Raw genomic sequence first — 12,922 nt, forward strand, 5'->3', positions numbered from 1 at the left:
CTCCTCCTCTTTTTAAGAAAATATTTTTAGTTGTAGATGGACACAATACTTTTATTTTATTTATTGATTTTTATATAGTGCTGAGGATCGAACCCATTGCCTCATACGTGCTAGGCAAGCGCTCTACCACTGAGCCACAACCCCAGCCTCTCTACCCACCCCTCTTAATTTTAGTGAAGCACACCTTGTTCACCAAATCTGCTCCCCAGATCATAGGGTGAACCTATGACTCAGAAGAACTCAAAATCCCAATATGCAAAGGTAATCACTGGTACCAAGTTTCTTGCTCATAAACACACATAACACACACACACACACACACACACACACATGAAATATGCTTATATCTACACATTACAATTCTATCTGTAATTACACTGACCGTTCATACCATTTTGCATTCTTTTTTCTTTTTCTACTGGGGATAGAACCCAGGGCCTTGTACATGGTAGGCAAGTGCTTTATCACTGAGTAGCACCCTTGGCATCCATTTTTATTATTACTATAATAGAAACATTTTTCTGTATTATTAAAAGTGTACACATTTCTAATGTTGTTTCCACTGTTTGCTGCTGTCATTGAAAATAGCACAGCAATGATCATCTTTCTGCACAACCCTTACACCAATATTTTAGATTATTTCCTTAGGCTAGATTTACAGGAGCATAATTACTAAGTGAGAAGATACAAATGTTTTAAGCTTCTTGATTGGTATTGTGAAATTGATTTTAAATGAAGCTGTGCCAATCTGCATAATTTGCAAGCAGGCAATGGGAATTTCCAAACATTTACCCTGACTGATCATTGTCTTTTAAATACTTCTTGTGTAAGTTGATTCATGTGTCACTTTTATTTTTTTTTAATTTTATTTTTTTTCATGTGTCACTTTTAAAGCTGACATTATGGAAGGCCCTTACACAAGGACATAGACAGGCTTACTACTCAACTCCAGGGCTGGTGCAGATGTTCATGAGTTGTTCAGTAGTGAGATGTCAGAACAACCTCTACTTGAGTGCTTTTATTAGTATTATAATAACATATAATATAGTTACCTGTGCCTCTGTCTTCAGAGACACAGGTAACTATATTATATGTTATTATAATTACTAACCCTTGGATTACTTAGGCTTGAGTTATTATCAGAGTTTGTGAAATACTATTTTAGATATATAAATACTATATTTAGATGGACCCTTGGGAAGCTCCATAAGAAAGGTCCCTGCTTGACAGATGAGAAAACTGAGATGTGTGTTTGTCAGGCTTGCATTACTATAATGAAATTTCAGAGGCTGGTTCTGATAAAGAGGTTTATTTTGACACATGACTGTCAAGGTTCAAAGTAGTAGATTGGGCAGGAGGTGGGTGGGCATTGGTTCGGCCTCAGGTGTTGGCCTTCTTGCTGGCAGAGTTCCAAGGTAGTACAGGGCATCACTTGGCAAGAGATGGTGAGTGTATACGCCTATGTCGATGTGTCTGGTCTGTCCCTCTTCTTACCATAGCGTCTCTACCCTAATGATCTTATCTAAACCTAACCACTTTTCAAAGATGCTACATACCCCCCAATACCATAGTTGATTAAGTTTATCCCCTTTTGCTACGATGAACATATGACTTTCGTGATCGTACTCATTATGAGCTGTGGGCAGAGAGATCCTATGCAAATCATAGCAAGCTCTAAAGTAATTGAGGCATAACAAACAAACACAACAACATTCTCAGGGTCTGACAGCTTGTTAGTAAAACCCCTGAGAGCAGGAACCATGTTTTTCTTGTTCATCGCTGTATTTTGTGTTAATGGAACATTTACCTTTAATTTTTTTTATTGGTTCTTTTAGTTATATATAACATTTGGATTTATTTAAAGAAGGACAATATCAAAGCAGAAATGTGAGTTTCTGTTTCAATAAAGGAAGTAGCTTTTCCATCTAGGAATGCTTACTACCTGGAGCTCTCAAACTCAGGTTCAAGTCCCAAACCAGACTGCATCTGGCTTTGGATGGCCTCTCCCACTTCTAAAATCCTGGACCCCAGGTGAGGAGATTGAGCACTCCCTCTGTGCCTCGTAATTTGTCTATTTGGAACACACCCCCGGATTCCTTAGGCTTGAGTTAGTGTCAGAGTTTGTGAAATACTATTTTAGATAATTGCATGAAGTGCTAAGACAATAACTGGAGTAAGAATTAATGATAGCCCATAAAGTGTATCTGCTGATGTAAATGAATTAGTGGTCAACTCGTAAGGTTTTGCTTTCTTTGGAGCCATTGTTTCCAAGAGCTATAAAAAGCTCAGTGTCTCTCCTGGTGTCTGAGATAAGCAACTGGCTATGCTTGCTTTCCCACCGCTGCAACATGTTTAAGACCTTCTGACAGCTCCCTGAAAGACAAACACAAAGGAGACTTTTTGTTTTCTAGTCAACAACAACCCTTAGACAGTACCTTACACACAAGGGGTGCTCAGTCAAGATTTGGGGAGTCAAGCCATGGACCTTTGGATTAGAAGTCTCTGCTCCTTCAGATTTCTGTGAAGTACTGCAAGTACTTCTGTGCATTCCATGTGCCTCTCTCTATGCCAGCACCAGGCAGCTTCCATGGGTAGGTAGATGAGAGAGTGAATACCCATTGATTCCTGGAGGGATGGAGCCCTATCTACCAGAGCTGAGGCACCAAGCCAGTGGAGCTCTTGACCTGCTCCTTCCTCTAAGGTGCTAGGTGGATCACCACCGTGGGCAGATGTAGCTCCATGGCCACTGATGGCTTTGTGCAGATGGAGATGTGGTAAGGCAAAGATGGCGGCTGCACAGGAGAAGACCCCATTTTTTTGATTCACTCCCTGCTAATGCATTGCTGGGCTGCAGGGGTCCCTCTGTAGAATTATTGCTTATCAAAACAGATATACTTTTTTCCCTTTAAGCGTTTAGCTACCACGTGGATAGTATGACAACATAAACAATATGTAGAAAAAGAAAACATCCATCCATTGTCTAGTCCCAGAGTTTTTATCCTCCAAGATGATTTTCCAGCCTCATGATGTGGGAATCAATAGCAAAGATGATTTTCTGGTTATTCAGGGGGTTTCATTTAATGTTTAATTCATAGAAATAAAAGGATATACATATGAGGATATTTATTGCTGCATTATTTGTAGACAGAGAAAATGAAAAGCAAATTTTGTACTGGTAACAAATGGGTTGTATAAATAATGATCCATTTATACCATGGAGAATTAGGTAGTCATCAAGGTCAATAAATTGGACCCATGTCAGATGGCAAGGAGGGATTCTTCCAGGTACTGGGGAGAGAGAAGAGCATATGTAGTATATTAATTTTACTTATGTGAAATAAACAATAACATATCCCTCATTTCTCATTTACATATATTCATATAGTATGTATGTATGTATGTTTGATTACACCAGAAGTATGAACAGATACATATGAAACTATTAACATAGATTGCCTTGAGGTAGGGTGGAAGGATGTGAATAGAGGGAACAGGTAGGGGGCTACAGGGATCCAAGAAAAATAGGAAGGGAAAAAATGGTGCACAAATTTTTATACTTATGCATAAAATTGTGCATGCATGTGTATGAATAAAAAAATCAAACAAAAAAATTGAACATCAGGCAGGGGATATAGCTCAGTTGGTAAAATGCTTGCCTCACAGGCACAAGGCACTGAGTTCAATCTCTAGCACCAGGAAAAAAAATATTAAACATCAAAGATTCAGTTAATTTGTTGAATACCACATCAGCTTCCTCGCTAATCTGACCTGTCAATTTTATATTACCATAGCATATGTTTTTAATTTACTTTGTGATCAGTTAATAATATGATTAGTCCATTAAAAGTGGTAACCAAAAGAAAAAAAATAACTAAAGTAAGATTGTAGTCTTTTGAACTTTGAGGGTGAAGTTGGGAAGATCCTCTCGTTGATGAGTCTTGGTTTCCTCATCGGTAACTTCAGGATGTTAGTGTCTACCTGAAGGGTCATGTGAGGATTAAAAATGATAAACGGTAGACAAAACACACAGTAGATACCCAATAAATATTTGTTCTCTCCTTTCCTCTCCTTTGTGACAGTTTTCAAAGGGGCCCAACCCTTTATTGCCTCAGTCAACTCTTGCAGCAGGGCTGGTGGACTGACTCTGTGCTGGAGCAAATGCCTCTTCCCTCCGTGCTCTCTGTTAGCTCCATTCACCTGACTCATCCCATTACAGGGGAAGAAAGTGAGGCTCAAGGAGGCTGAGCAACTTACCCTAGGATGTATGGATGGTAGGTAGGGTTCAGAATGGCTCCCGGGAGGGCAGACCTCTGGCCTCATTTGACTTGATCAGATTTGCAGAGAAATCAAGTTCTAGTGGTAGTTCAGTGAATTCAGCCCGAGTTCACTTAAGACTACTCTGGGGATATAGGTGTTGTGCTGGGCTCTGGGTAGGTGCAGGGCGGCACTACAGTGACAACTCAGGAGCCACCCTGAACTTAAATGAAATACTTCTTATAGCAGGCAGGTAGGGAAGGTGCTCTTTGTCCTCTTTCTCCTGGAGGTGGCTCTAGTGTGTGTGTGGGGGTGGTGACCACGGTAGAGGTTAGTTTCACCTCTAAGCTAGCCTCGGGGAAGAGCTGCTTAAACTGGTTCTGTTCCATCTACCAAGACTCAACTCAGGGGTGTCAAAAACTTTGTAACAAAAGCGTTACAAACTTCCCTTTTCTACCACCTCTTCCATCACCACTGTCTCTACCACAATCACCACATCCCATACCATTATCACCTCCATCCCCATTGCTACAACACCACTCCTGTACCCGATATCATCACCCCTACCACCCTACTCCATATCATTACTACCACCATTCCACCATCATCACCACCACCACCTCCATTACCTCCCACATGTCTGGGACCCTCACCTCCCACCCCCCATGGCTCTTTGAAGGGGCTGTTGTCCATGTGGGTTAAGTTGGACGAGGAGCAAACCAAGTCTTTGGACACAAAAGACACCACTCAAGCAGGGAGAGCGCGAGGACAGACACGCCCTGGGTGTGGCAGCAGAGGGATCCTCTCTGGATACTGACAGAGAAGTCAATTAATAGAATCCTGTTGTTGGGATCCTTTGAAAAAAGACCAGATAATGTGGCCACCCAGTCTTGCACCTTGCCACCAGGGTCCCCATGGGGGTCCACTGGGGGCAGGCAGATCTTGGTTAGGCTGGTGAAGCCTGGGTAGCTTCTGGATGCAGCCTCCACTTCTGTCCACCTGGATGGTCTCCTCTTATCACTGGGGCCACCAACTCTTCTCCTCCTTCTTCCAATCTGGTTTCCCTCTTTCACTGGGAAGCAGGGTTGCTTTGCTTTTTGCTTGCTTCTCCTAGTCTATTGTTTAATGGCCTAAACTGCAAGGCCCATCGACGTGCTGGAGCTGCCTTATATTGGCTCTTGAGAGCCAAGGTTCAAATTCCAGGAATTTTTGCAAGCCGACTGTTAAACACAGCCAGCATTTAACAATTAAATTCTATAAGCTTAAGGTTAACTAAATTACACTGAGAACAAAGGTAATACATAAAGCCCATTACTTCCAGCTTATTTTACTACATTTACTACACCTGTGCTCTCCAGGTTACTTATAATTATTTTATTCCAGATGATGGATATTCTATATACTGGTGTGCTACTGTACATCTCTCCCCAACTCTGTGTTAACTGACTTCCCCTCGATTGGTTGAAGTTGGCCATGGTGGGACTATTTACACCATGAAAACAATAAAAACTATTATCAGAGCTTGATTTATTGATTGTTTAGACTTAAGAACACGATAAAGTTGGCCACTAAGTGTCCAGAAGTGTTTGGAGCTTGGTGCCCGCAGAAGGCAAGCTCTGATGCTGCCAGGTTCAGGGTATTTGGATTTTTAGGGCTGCTTGGCACTTTTGGGACGCCCACACTTTTAGCAGTGGCTGGAGGAGAATTCCAGGAGGCAGGAGCTGCAGGAGACACTGGCTCTTGGTGCCTGAGGCCCAGGGAGGCCTCCTCTTGAAGTCTGAAGATAGCCTTTCTCACAGAGAGGTTGTTAGGATTCAACGAGATCCTGAGTTCCTGGCACAGCAGGAGCTCCGTATACTGAAGCCTCTCCTTCTCTTCTGATTCTATGAAGACCGTCTTCTGAGACCTTAGGAGATGTTTGTGTCTGTCCTGTCAGATGTGCCTCCAGTTAGTGAGAGTTTTGTATTCCATGTTTCCCTTTTATCTTGGCTGCTGGGAAGCCCAGAGCTGAGTGTCAGGTATAGTTAGCCTTCTTCTTCCCTGTAACTATCCCCATCCCACAACTTGGGATGACTGCTTGGATCATAAGAGTTGGGCCAGTTCTGTGCCCCCTTCTTTTGATACCAGACACTTCTTGGTCATGGGTCAGGGGGGACATGTATACTTGCTGGGTTAGTCATAGGAATCCAGCCACTGACCGTACTGAGCCATGCAGAAGGCTTTCCTGTGATTTTTCAAATTTAAGTTAATCCTCTCTCGGTTTAAGCTGAAGGATGAGCTTAGGGCTGCCTTGTAGGTGCAGCTGGATGTGTGAAAATAAAGTTAAGAGAAAGAGCAAGGCAGAGGTGTCTGTGTAAGTGTGTGTGTGTGTGTGTGTGTGTGTGTGTGTGTGTGTGTGTGTGTAGAGGGTGGATGCTGTAGGGCCTCTCCCTGTGGCAGTCTTGTGCCTCCTTTTCTATGTTTTGGTGATGAGAGCCAACGAATCTCCTCTTTTAGAAGTTAATTCATGTTGGTTTTCTGTTGCTTGCAACCAACACACACGTGTTCATCAATAGACTCTGTTTCCCCAGTTTTTCTTTCTTTCTTTCTTTTTCTATAAGCTAATTTCATTTCTTTAATTTTAACCAAATTCTTGATTTCTCTTCTACACTGGATAGTTTTAGTTTTATGATAGAATATGTCTTTTTTTCCTAAGCCAAGCCCTCTTTTGGAACCGGGGGACATAAAAGTATTGCAGATATCGCCTCCATTGCCCCCAGAGTCAGGGCTGGGAGGAGAAGAACCAGCTCTGGCTGATGATGGGTGATCCAGGGGCCCTCCTTGGTCTCAGGACTACATGAGAACTGAGCTCCTGCCTCCTCAGGCCCTAGTCGAGGTCAAGGGAAGCCAGCACTGGGCCCCCAGCCTCAGAGGATCTTCTCCTCTTATGTCCTGCTGACTCTTCCTCAGCAGGGTCCCACAGACTCCATCCTGGCCAGGTTCTTACGGACCTAGATCATCACTGATGGCCTCTGAGCTCTCCCCCTGGCCTCTCTGCCTGTTCCCCCTCCATCACTCTAGAGGCCAGCCCTGTTCAGGACTCTTCTTTGTTCTCTACTTCAAGATCTTTGCCTGAGTTTTGATACCTGTTCTCTTTTGCTCTAACCTCTACCTCCACTGGTTGAACTCTAGGACTTAATTTAAGAATTTTAAAAAATCAAACATTGACTTTGCACCAAGCTCCTTAGCAGCCACTCACTCTGAATTATCTACGCCTCTTGATGCCCCTGCCAGGTGGGAACTATCTTCATGCCCATGTGGCAGGACACTGAGGCGTGGGGGCTGCCATGGCTTGTCAAGGTCTCAGGTCTGTTTGGGGATGGGGTATAGACTTGAACCACAGTCTTTCGGACAGGGGAAGTCCTGCTTCTTCCCCAGTTGTGACACCTCTCTGTCCAGGAAGCGGGGTGGGCTGCAAGATGCTGGAGCTCTGAAGCCTCTGACTGGTGGAAACAACTCCTTTCATTTCTACCCTTGAGGCTCCCAAGACTTGACATGGCTTCTTTCTCTGCGTCCTTGTCCCTCCATCCTGGCCTCAAAAAGACTCCTGACCCAGCTCTTCTGACCTAAGTGCTGACTCTTGGGTGACTCATCTGCTGAGGCCTGGAGTTCCCACAGCCATGCCCCCAGCTGGGAATGCCCTCCCCACTCCACCCTTCAGGCCTCTTCCTGCTTTCAAACCTGAGTCAAAGCACCCTTTCCAAGAAGCTTCTGAGTGCCACCACCCTACTCTGCTGCTCCTCAGCTCTGGGCTCCCCTGAGCCTATGGGATAGAGAAAACCCTGGGCTTGGTTACCCTCCACCATCGGACTGGATGGACAGGGCAAGGGCTGTGCCTTCCTCACCAGACCTGAGTCATCACCAGGCACCTACTATGTGAGAGATTCTGTGACTCCCTAAGGCATGGCATAGAATAACGATGGGGGCTCAGATCACAGAGGCAGTGGGAGGACAGAAGGAGAGAAAAGTGACGTGAAGTGCCAGGGTGGGACTTCCTGGGAGAGGAGAGGTCTGAGCCAACATCATCCTTTACCTGGATAATGGGGAGTCCTCCCTACCAGTTTTCCTTCCTCTGCCCATCCCCTCAAGTGTGTGCCACGAGATACCACAGTGACCTTTGGAAACATACCCAACAGCATCACTTCCCAGCTTAGAGCCCTTTAGGAGCCCTGGTATTGTCAGAGTGAAGTCTGAGATCCTCAGCGCCTTCCTATCAGGGGCCTCTGCTCTCAATTGCGCCAGGCAGTGGCAGCCATATTTAACTGCTTGCAGTTCCCATCAGACCTGTTTAACACCTGTTCGTCTCTGCTCAGGGGCTTCACTGAGCAAAGGGGATATCTTTTCCTCTTTTTTGGCTTGCTTAGTATCCATTCATCTTCAAGGTTCAGTTGGTTAAGAGCTCCTCTTGGATGCTTGGGCTGGGCTGCCTGCCCTTTCTCTGAGCTCCATTCATCCCTCAACACCTGCCCACTCATCATCCACCTTCCTTTTAGTCATCCCTCTGTCCATCCACCCATCCATCCATCCATTATAATAATTTCTTCCTTCCAGCCATTCATTCATCTGCTCCCTTGTCCATGTATCATCTTTCCTTCCATTTACCCAACCTCCATTCATTGATCTACCATGCATCCATCCATTTGGTAACCCATCATCATCCATCCACCCATCCATCCATCTAGTCATCTACTTTTCCACATTCCCTTGCTTTCCCCCCATTTTTCCTCTTTCTCCTTGACTCCTCACCCTCTCCCACCCTGACCTTCCTTCCTTCATTGAGCACCTGCTTTATGCCACATAGTCTTCAGAAATCACATCTTAAGCTATGTGTTGAGCATAGACTTTGTCCTAAAGAAGATGAGGGATTTCGGTAGGAAGAGAGGACAGATGTGGACATTTAGTTAGAGGCTAGGAGATGGATGGGGCTGTAGGGTTCAGTGAGGAGACTGACCTGTTGAGGATGGGACTTGATTTACTGGGGAGGGGTGCAACATGGATAATGGGCTGGAGAATTTAAACTGTATTTTCTCTCTACTGGGGACTCACGGAGGGGTTGTGAACTAATCTGTTGCTGATTCTTAGCCACCTGACTCTGTGTTTTCTTTCTTTCTTTCTTTTTTTTTTTTGTACTGGGGATTAAACTCAGGGGCACTTGACCACAGAGCCACATCCCCAGCCCTATTTTGTATTTTATTTAGAGACAAGGTCTCACTGAATTGCTTAGTGTCTTGCTTTTGCTGAGGCTGGCTTTGAACTCATGTTCCTCCTGTCTCAGCCTACCAAGCCACTGGGATTACAGGCGTTTGCCACTGTGCCTGGCTCTCCATGTTCTTAACAACATGAATGTCCCTCTGGGGTGCAGACACAGCACATAGTCTCACCCTGCCTAGCTCAGAGCCCTGGTGATACTGTTAAATATTTTTTACTTTTGAAGGAGACTGTGCTGTGGGACTTTGGACATGCCCCTTCCCTTTTCAGGGTTTCATGATTTCCCCTTATAAACTTATGACATTGATCTAGATGACTTCTGAGGCCCTTTTGGCTCTGAATTTTGGGGACTTTCTAGCAGAAGGTGAAAGTGAAGGTGGAATCCAGGCAAAGTGGGGCTGAATCCTGAGTATCTTCTTGTTGTGGACACTGAGAAGCTCCTTGACACCTGGGCCTCTGTCATCTACACGGTGGGATGATCAGCTCTTGGTCCACTAGCTTTTGCAGCATAGCTAAGAGGCTCAGACCAGGCCATGGACATTGAAACACTTAGCTTGGCCTGCCTGTTGTCATATTAGACTCTGACGTGGACGCTTGGCCCAGATGGGCAGGCTGGCCTGGGAAAGCAGTGGGTGGCAGGACTCTCTAGGGAAAAGGGGACTGCAGGGCCTCAGAAAGGTGCTCTAGGCTCTCAATGAACTCCCGTGCCTGCAGTCCTGCCTGCTCACCTGTTCCTTGTCCCTACCCTAGCCCTGCCCTCTGGGAGCTGAGGCTGCTTAGGCCCCAGACCATTATCCCTGCAACTGTCAGTCCTGAGTGCTAGGAGGTTTTACCCCCTCTATACAAGACGCCTGAGGCTTGGAGGAGAGAGGGGTGGGCAGAGTGAAGGGGGCCAGCAGAGAAGGAAAGAAGCCCAGTTCTGGGAAGACCCTGGGGGTCTAGGGATAACAATTTGTCACTTAAGTTAGAGCCTTTCTAGACTGCAGACTTCCCACCTGGGGCCCGGGGAGGACCTTGACTACCCACTTCTTCCTGAAAGGACTCTCAAGGCCTAGAAAAAGACTCCAGGCAGTGGTGATTAGAGAGACACTTGGTGTCTCTCCAAGGAAAGCCAGTATGGCATGTCCTAGGCAGGCCCAGGAGAGGGTTTGAGGACACCCAGTCTGGCTTGGGGGTTAGAGGAGGGAGCAAGAGAGTTCTTTTTCTAGGTCTGTAACACCAAGTCTCTCCTGGAGGCACAGTCCTTCAAAGAGTCCAGAATCAATAAGGTTCTTTTTTTTTTTTTAAAAAAAAATATTTATTCTTAAGTTTTAGGCAAACACTATATCTTACAGTTATGTGGTGCTGAGCATTGAACCCAGTGCCTCATGCATGCTAGGTGAGCACTCGACCACTGAGCCCCAGCCCCAGCCCTCCATAAGGCTCTTGAGCCCACTGGGCAACACATAATTTAGTGGGTGAAAGTTGGAGGAGAAATGGAATTTGTTACTGGCTTTCAAGTATCTTCCTCGAGGTATTTCTTAGGGAAAAATAGAAACTTCATAGTGGACAATTCTAGCAGATGTCACCTTAGCCCAGTGAACATGGCCAACGTCACTGCAATAAGACACATCAACATCTCTGTCCTATATGACTGAATAGGAGGAATAAGAAGGACCCAACACTATTTCTATGGGTTTCTTGCTAGAATGAATAACTTTAGTCTGAGCATGAGCAAACAACAGGAAAACTCAAACTGAGGGATGTTGTACAGGATAAAGGATCGGTACTCTTTAAAAGCATCAAGGTCATGAAAGACCAGGAAAGACAGAGGAGCTGTCACAGTTTGAAGGAGACTAAGGCGATATGCCAGCCCAAAACAATGTAGGATCCCAAATCAGATCCTGTAACAGAAAGGGAACATCAGTGGAAAACTGGCAAAATCTCAGGAAAGACGGTAGTTAATTAATGACATTGTGCCAATGCTAATTTACTGGTTGTGAATATTGTACAATGCTTATGGGATATGTTATTAGGGGAAGCTGGATGAAGGGGTCAGATAAACTCTTTATACATTTTTTGACACTTTTTCTGAGAATTTAAAATTATTTCAAAATTCAAAATTAAAGGCACCCCCCCACCCATGAGCAGTTATTTGTGAAGTAGCCAGAGAAATTAGTGGGAAGGAAAGATGCAGTTCTGAGAATCCTGCCCCTCCCTGCTGCCCAGTCTCAAAGCTACTTTGAGTTGAGCTCAAAGTAGCTTCCAGAAATCTTCCAGATCGGCCCCACCCACCTCTTATCATAACCATCGCCACTGACTTTTAGACTGTTATGTCTGAGGGCTGAGGCTGTCTCCCTCAGACAGGGTTTCTCTTTCCTTAGGATGCCACCCGCTAGTGCCCAGCCCGATCCTCGGCACACAATGAGGGCTGTGTTGGGGGCTGCCTGGCCCTGCCTACTTCACCTGTTTGGATTGGCATGGGTCTCCCCCCAGTGGTGTGGTGCTGGGAGACTCACTAACCACAAGAGGCACCGCCCCAGGCTCTTCCTTCACTTTCTTCCTTTCTGGGCAGGCTCGGGGAGGGGCAGGTAATGGCACCCACAGAAAGCCTGCCTAGAAGAGGGGAGTCCTCTAGGCCCCAGCAGACAGAGCTCTCTGATATCCACTAAGCCTTTAACCCCTGCTGCCCCAGAAAACTGGCTTCTCAAAACTGCCAGGAGCACCAGGGGGAAGGGATGGGATTATGGTGTCTTCTGATCCCTTCTTGGCCTGGCCCATGGCAGGTTCTTGATCAATGAGTCCACGCTGTCTGCTGGCCTCAGTGTATTCCATGCTGGGGATCCACAGTCCAGAGTGAGGAGGGTGGGCAGATGCCTTCTCTGAGAATGTGTATGTGGGTTCATCTGTCAGGGGTTCCCTTCATCTTTATTGTTTAGATCCCTCTTGGAAGAGAAGGAGGAGGACGGGGAGGAAGAGGGGAAGGAGGAGGGGGAGGAGGAGAAGGAGGAGGAGGAGGAGGGGGAGAAGGAGAAGGAGGAGGAGGAGGAGGGAGGTTCCATTGAATTGGATGAAGGGGGAAGCTGGGTGGGGGGGTGTTTGTCTCCTGGACTTCTTGCAGAGAGAGAGAGAGAGAGAGAGTTAGGGTGGTAGGTCACTGAGGAAGCTGTTACTGGGCTCTGCACCATTCTCCAGCTCCTTGGATCTCTCTGGATGCTGCATTTTTCTCCAGTGAGGGAGGGCACCCCACCCCTACCCCAAACCAATAGCAACATGCCTCCCAACAAAGGCATCTGTGCCCAAGCCAAAACCCCTGCTGCCTCTCACTGGGGAAATTGCAGGGCTGGGCCCAGGTGGGGGGGACCATTCTCTGGAAGGAGATTAGGAACGTCTGTCAGGGGCGGGTGGAGCAGGGTGGGGCCCTGGCTTACTCACACCCTCG

The sequence above is a fragment of the Ictidomys tridecemlineatus genome, chromosome 3 (assembly GCF_052094955.1).
Source record: "Ictidomys tridecemlineatus isolate mIctTri1 chromosome 3, mIctTri1.hap1, whole genome shotgun sequence".
In the NCBI taxonomy this organism is placed as follows: Eukaryota; Metazoa; Chordata; class Mammalia; order Rodentia; family Sciuridae; genus Ictidomys; species Ictidomys tridecemlineatus.